Consider the following 7829-nt stretch of genomic DNA (forward strand, 5'->3'; position numbering starts at 1 on the left):
TTCTGAGGGCCCGTGTGTCATCCTGGCTGCATTTTCCCTCCATCTTCCAACAAAATCAATAAAGGGGTGGATCAGGATTCGGCTAAGCAGCTAGGACTGGATGTACAGTTGATGCCGATGCTTCAGATGAGCGTTGCATTTCAGCAATGGTTTTGTCTTGAGCAGCAATTTTGTGATTCAAGGTATCCATAGTTCTTTGAAAAGCTGCCATCATAGCAGCAACCTCTTCTGGAGTTTGCGTCGTGACAGGCCTTGGAAAGTTAGCTATTGGTGAGCGAAGAGGTGACTACTAAGTGATCTATGCTGGTGGTGATAACTGTCTATTTCTTCTTCTTCGAGTAACTGGTGGGAGATAGACTAATTGTGGCTGACCATCAATAAGATCCTAGATTTTGCAAAGTCTGCTGGAGCAAGTCCATAAAACTTGGGGGATATCGGGTATCTTTTAAACTATGTTTGCAAACTACCTTGCAAAAACAATGGGACCCCCAATCAGAATTTTAGTAGTGTGTCGACTCAACCGATCACTAATTACTGCTAACTCATGCTGACACACTGAACTCAACCCCAAAAAATGAAATGCCTGAACCACACATCTGTATTTCATATTTCCCCTATAGGGAGTAGGGTTACTTTGTCTTAGCTTTTGAAATGATCTAGGGTTTCACTATTTAGACAAGTGGTATCATACATCTAGAAATGGAAGAGCGTCCTGTCCTAATTTTGAAAGGTACTATAGCTCCTTATATGTACAAGGTTGGCTCTATTTTAGGAGTTGATGTCAAGGTGACATTACCAAAGAGTCCTTTGGGTCATAACCAATGAAGATCCCAAGAAATCAGAAGAGTCAATCTAGCCTTTCTTCGAAGTTTGAGAACCTTCCGATCTCAAAAGGTTATAACACAAGGCCTCCAAAGTAACATAGAGATAGGTGTAGTGTCACAAAAAGTTTGCCTGTGCTCCCACTAATATCTAGGCAAGACAGGGACTTTAAGTGCACTAATGCATGTAATGCAATAAACATATAATTGAAAATAAAAGTCATATCATGGAGTTCGAGTCAAGGTTTCATAAAAATCCCCAGTAGAGTCACCAGAAACTATAACATGCCCGGGGGTTACCCGTGCACGTTAAATAGTTTGGACCCTCGATTTCTTTGATCTAGTCTCACGAGTGCAATGTGAAACATAGGTGAGAGTCCAAATTTGGCAACTTTATAGAAAATCCATTTTATTACAAAATTATTGCCACAAATAGACTGCGTCAGCAAATCTCAAAGTCGCCATCTAAAATTTATTTTGGAAAAATTAGGAAACCTGTGACTCGTGCCAAGGCCATTGTTTGTCGTAACCAAGGATACTTGGCTTGGAACCTTAGGTATGAAGGGGGGAAGGTCATTAATTGAGCACCCCCGCTCACCCGATCAAAAGATCAGCCTTTACTAAACAATGATATGAATTTTATTTTCTTTATATGTTCATGTTCTGATTTAATAAATGCTAAAATTTACTATGTGAAGCATACAAGTATAGACTATGCCATTCATTTTGGAACAATTTGATTTCATGCATTTTGAAAGAGTTTTGAAGATGTACAACCCAAATAAATTGAGTTTACAAACATGAAAAATTAACATCATTCCAAATTAAGCGACACAACCTCCATCCACTGGCATTCATACAATTATTGAAGTAAGCAAGTAGCTATATGGTAGGATGCTTAAACATAATAAGAAAAACACACACAAGTGGGATGCTAAAGCATAAAAAAAACTTACAAATTTACCGATGTCCCATGAACAGCTACAAAACAAAGTTAGTAAAACATGCATGATCTTATATACAAAATCCTAATGCAATTCACTCATGAGATGCGACTAAAGATTCGGCCTCACAGATATGACCTGTGAATCATCTCAAAGACATGAGGTAGCGTACATAATCACATAGAAATTGATTAAATCCACAAATGCAAACTTTGCCAAATCAAGACGCATGAAACATGGATGCAAATCATGGATACAATGAAAAACAAAATATGATGCGCATTCACAAATAAAGAAAACAAGTAAAAGAATGGGATAGAAAGAAGTGGGGCAGGGAAGTATTATAACAGTTTAAATATTACAAATTTGAGGGGGATGAATAAATATTACAACACAATATAAGAAAACCTCACAAACACTCAAAATAAAATAAACATAAGAAAATAGTAACTTCAAGCGCCTCAAAGACCATCGGAGGTTGGTCTTCTCAACGTCAGAAAGCTGCCCGATTTTGCCTAGAGGTCGCGGGTACGGTCATGAAGGTTGCGGGCATGATGGTGTATTTTTAGATGGCTACCTGGCCAACTAACGGGCTGGGTAGCTTGATAGGCTTGACCAAACTCTGTTTTCTTAGATTTCCACAACAAAAGTAGAACTAAAATAATATATATGGAAAACTCAACTCCCCACTTTCAATTAGATTACAACAATATTATAATATAACAAGAAATCAAAGCAAAATGACAAATAAGTAAGAAATGCAATGGGTTCAATATGACGTCCGACTGAACCCAACTCAATTTTATTATCTTGTGCCTCTTTTAGTCCAATTTTATTAGCCCTTTTTTATTACCTTTCCATTCTTTAATCATTTTGTCCAAAAGTGATAATTATATCCACTAATGAAGAGGAGTGTCAAACAAGAAGTTTGTTCTTGGCATGAGAGAGATGTAATGCCTTGGTAATGAACCTCCAAAGAGATTAAACCATTCAGCATGGAAGGTCTCTTTCTCATGCTTAAAATAGAACTAAAAATACATATATATATATATATATATATATATGGGAGTCTCAACTCACCATTTTCAATTAGATTACAACAATATATAATATAACAAGAAATCAAAGCAAAAGAGCAAAATATGTAAGAAATGCAAGAAAATGAAATAAATTGAAAATTCACCTCTTCAAGAAAGGATGAACTTTATGATTTCCAAACTTCCTTTTGATCCCTTCAAGTATATGAATTATGTTCTCAATTCCCAATTTGAAAGCTTGGAATTCTTGCTAGAATGATCGCTTGGAGGTATATGTGGTAAAAGTGATTATCTCTATTGTTTTTTGTTCACTTTTACCAACACCCACCCTTCCTCTTGATCAAAGCTAATGAAATTCAAGTATTTCAGAATTTTTGGAGGAGTTTTGGGTGTACAAAAGATGGAATTTCAGTTTGTATGGAAGGTATGGGGTGTATATGGAAGATAGGAATGTTTTTAACTCAAAAACTCAACTTTTCTCTTTTTTTTTTACTCTTTTCTCTTGCTCAAATGTTCTCTCCTTTCTCTATCCTCTTGCTCCTCTCAACAATCTGATGTATATATATAGGCTCAGCAGGTAGAGAAATGGTGGAAGACAAGGTGAAACACAAAAGGAAGATAATGGAGCTAATGGAGCACTAATGGAGCTAATGAGAGACAAAAGTGAAGCCTTATCTCTCATAGATCAAGCACTAGATAATGGAGGCTGAGTGTATATGCATTTGGTGATGAAAATATCAGAAAATGGGTCAATGAGGTGTCCCAACCGAACCAAAACCAAAAAAAAAAAAAGGGTCTTATGTTGTTTCGGGTCAGGTCAGGTCAACAAAATCTGATGTTTTTAACCGAGTGAATCAACAACTTAACGCGTCTCACGCGAAAGGAGAAAACATGGTGGGAACAACAGGCGCACCTGATGTTTTTAATCAACTGAAACAACAACCTAACGCATCTCATGCGAAATGAGGAAAGATGGTGTGAACACCAGGTGCACCTGATGTTTTTAACCAAGTAAATAAATAACCTAATGTGTCTCATATGAAAGGAGGAAAGATTGTGTGAACACTAGTCGCACCTGATGTTTTTAACCGAGTCAATAAAAAACCTAGCGCGTCTCACGTGAAAGGAGGAAATGGTGAACAAATCTAAATGCGTCTCGCGGGAGAGGAGAAAAGTGAACTTACCAATAGACGTACCTAACTCTTTCCTACGGGAGAGGAAAGATTTTAAACGGGTTAAAGGTCACATCTTAATACGTTTCTCGTGAAAGGAGCGAAGGTAAATTCGAAGTCCAAACACGTCTAACGCGAGTGGAAGAAGGAATAGTAGAATGATTTCTCTCTTTTTTTTTTTTCAAAATTATTATTATTGATTTATTTATTTTTTTGTGTAAATACCAAATATCGTATACATATACACACCATTTACATAATATAAATACGTATACAGGCACACACAAGCAAGCTACATACATATACGTAGACATACACACACACATGTATATATATATATATGAACAAAAACACATATACGGTATACGCATATTTATATACAAACAAAATATATACATATATGTACATATGGTATACATATACACATTCAGAGAATATTCCATTACTGACAAGGAACATTCCATTTGCTGATGTCAGCGTACGCAAAACACGCAAAAATAAGGAAAAAACACAAATACGTTGATACGGGGGTTCGAACCCCCAATCTTAAGCTCAACCTCCCAGTGCTTAACCGTCAAACCAGACCATCTAACCAAGCTAGTCTTGTCACAAAATATTCAAATATATATATAATACATAGGTATACAATACATGTACACATAAAACTAAAACACAAAAAAGAAACACTCTCTACTATGGGGGTTCGAACCTCTGACCTCAGTCTTAGCCTCTCAATCCTTAACCATTGAACTAGACCACCTAACCAAGCCACTCTTGTGACAAAATATTCAAACAAATATATATATATATATATATATATAATACAATACATATACACAAATGCATGCAACTCTCCTGCCTCTCTCTCTCTCTCTCTCTCTCTCTCTCTCTCTCTCTCTCTCTCTCTCGCTCTCCTTTTGAATGTCACACTTGACACACGACTTCGACTTTTACGTCAGCGGGCCGACAAAGCTAGACACTTCCCCATTTTTTTTTGTAACGATTGCCTTGGCTCTCTCTCCCTTTTTGTTTTCTTCTCTTCTGTCTTTTTTTTTTCTTCTGTCTTCTTCTTAATCACTACTTCAAAGAGACAGAACAGAGAGATTGAGCAGAGGAGAATTGCTGCCAAAACTCAGTCTACTCTCTGCTATTACTCTACAACTCCTTTCTTTTACACCTCTCTCCTCTAACACGTGGCCTTATCTCGTCCCCTCACTCTATTTCCAGTCCTTATGGACAGAGTGCCCCTGCTCTTGCTCTTTTTAACTTTTCTACGCTATCAGTCTAGCAAATAATGGCAGCTCAATTTGACATTGAAGCCAATCACTACACGCTAAAGTCCTGTATGGAGATAGTGGCTATGGTCTCCAATTTGTCTCATCGACTGCAGAACAGGACAAGTGAGGTACACCAATTAAACGCCCAACTTTCATTGCTCCAACACATGTACAAGGATGCGCGAGCAGAGATTAGCGCACTGAAGGCAAAGAATAAAGAGCTGAAACGGCAGGCCACCTCCATGGCCCGATTCAAAATTCTGTCGTACTCTGCCTTTGACGGTCAGCGGGGAGTCAACTCTTTCGGCGGTTTTGTAGGCACTAAGGCAAGGTCTACAAGGATCTCCTAAGACAAAATCAAGATGAAGAGATTGGCGGGAGATTCGAGTAAGTGAGGTCTGCGTGTGGCCTTCATTGAAAAAGAAAACAAATCCCACTCTCTTTTTTTTTTTTTTTGGATACATGCTTGTACAAATTTGATTAGGGTTAATCCCTGGCTTTAATAAAACAGGTTTGTTCTACAAATTCGAATGGCATGAATGACATAACACCGAGCATAAAAAATCATTTTGTTTTGAATTTTGAACTTGAAAATGGCTGTATTTTAATGAATTTTGAACTGAATATTGCGCCTATCATTGACCAAAACACAAAATACCACTCAATGAAAGGAGAACAAAGCAAAAACCATCCCAAATGCACCCCTTTACGCTTGCCAGAATAAAATGGACACAAAACAGAGCAACATCGCTCGACTGCCTGACGAAAAAGCATCGCCAACGATGAGGAGCAAAAACCATCCCAAATGCACCCTTTTATGCTTGCTAGAATAAAATGGACACAAAACATCACCCGTCAACCACCCGACGGAAAAGCATCGCCGGCGACAACTGCTGTGCATTTTCCGGCGATTGCTTGATTAAGGTGAAGAGAATTCGAAGTGCAAGTAAAGGACAAAAACTTGACTCGACTGTGCCCCTATTTCATCGCTTTGACCTTTTATTTTGGTTTTTATGATGTAAAAACAACTTTGATTTAACCAGAGAGTTGGGGAATGTACTTGTGTTAAAATTAGTGGAATTAAAGTTATGAGCACTGAAAATTTTCCTGTTTGGTCTAAAGAGTGGTCTTCAGAGGAGCACGAGCGTTTAATCGCTTTATTAAAAGATTTCAAAGATGTTTTTGCATGGTCTTACGAAGACATGCCTAGAATCTATCCTAAGATTGTACAGCACCAGATGCCTCTTAACCTTGAGGCCCGACCAGTTGAATAGAAACTCCGCAGAGTCCTTCCAGACTGGGCGTTGAGGATTAAAGAGGAGGTTACCAAATAGATTGATGCGGGTTTCTTGATGGTATCTGAGTACCTGACTTGGCTGGCTAATATCATCCCAGTTCCGAAAAAGGATGGCAGAATCAGGGTTTGTGTCGACTTCTGTGATCTGAATAGAGCTAGTCCAAAGAATGACTTTCCATTGCCACATATCGATGAACTGGTGGACTTTACCGCAAGCCATGCGTTACTTTCATTCATGGATGGGTTCTCCAGGTATAACCAGATTTTGATGGCACTAGAGGACAGAGAGAAGACTGCTTTCACTTTGCCGCGGGGTACTTACTGCTATAGGGTCATGCTTTTTGGGTTGAAAAACACTGGGGCTATATATCAGAGGGCTGCGACCACAATGTTGCAAGACATGATCCATAAAGAAATTAAGGTGTATGTAGACGACATGATTGTCAAGTCCAAGGAGCGAGAAGGCCACTACGCCGCACTGGAAATTTTTTTTTGACTGGATCAGAGAGTATAGATTGAGGTTGAACCCACAAAAATGCACCTTTGGTATGACTGCGAGGAAAATGCTAGGGTTTCTGATCATGCAGAGAGGAATTGAAGTAGATCCTTTCAAAATTAAGGTCATCTTAGAAATGCCACTACTAAGGACTTAGAAGGAGGTACACGGATTTTTGGGTAAAATGCAGTTCATAAGACGGTTTATCTCAAAATTGGCCTTGACTTGTGAACCACTGTTTGGTCTCCTAAAGAAGGGAAGAAGTTTCAATGGGATGATCGTTGTCAGTTCGCCTTTGAACAGGACAAGCAGTACTTATAGAATCTACTTGTATTATCGCTACCACAACCTAGGAAGCCGCTGATCTTGTACTTGTTGGTAATAGATTCGACTCTGGGATGCATGCTAGCTCAAGAATCAGAAGCTAAAGTGGAAAAAGCCATATACTATCTAAGCAAAAAGATGCTGGATTATGAGACCCGCTACACTCCTCTCGAGAAAGCTTGTTTAGCTTTGGTATGGGCAACGAGGAAGTTGAGGCACTACCTATTAGCTCACTTCGTAATTCTGGTTTCGAGATTAGATACCATCAAATATCTCTTTGAGAAACCAACACTTACGGGTAGGCTGGATCATTGGTTGTTCCTTCTCTCCGAGTTTGACCTTAAGTATGTCACGTGCAAATTTGTCAAAGGTAGAGCCGTAACGGAATTTTTGGCAGACCACCCAGTGGAAGGGGATGAAGCAGTAGAGCATCTTTGCCCAGATGAGGACATTCTGTAGAT

The sequence above is a fragment of the Camellia sinensis genome, chromosome 11 (assembly GCF_055761805.1).
Source record: "Camellia sinensis isolate YWXY chromosome 11, ASM5576180v1, whole genome shotgun sequence".
NCBI lineage: Eukaryota > Viridiplantae > Streptophyta > Magnoliopsida > Ericales > Theaceae > Camellia > Camellia sinensis.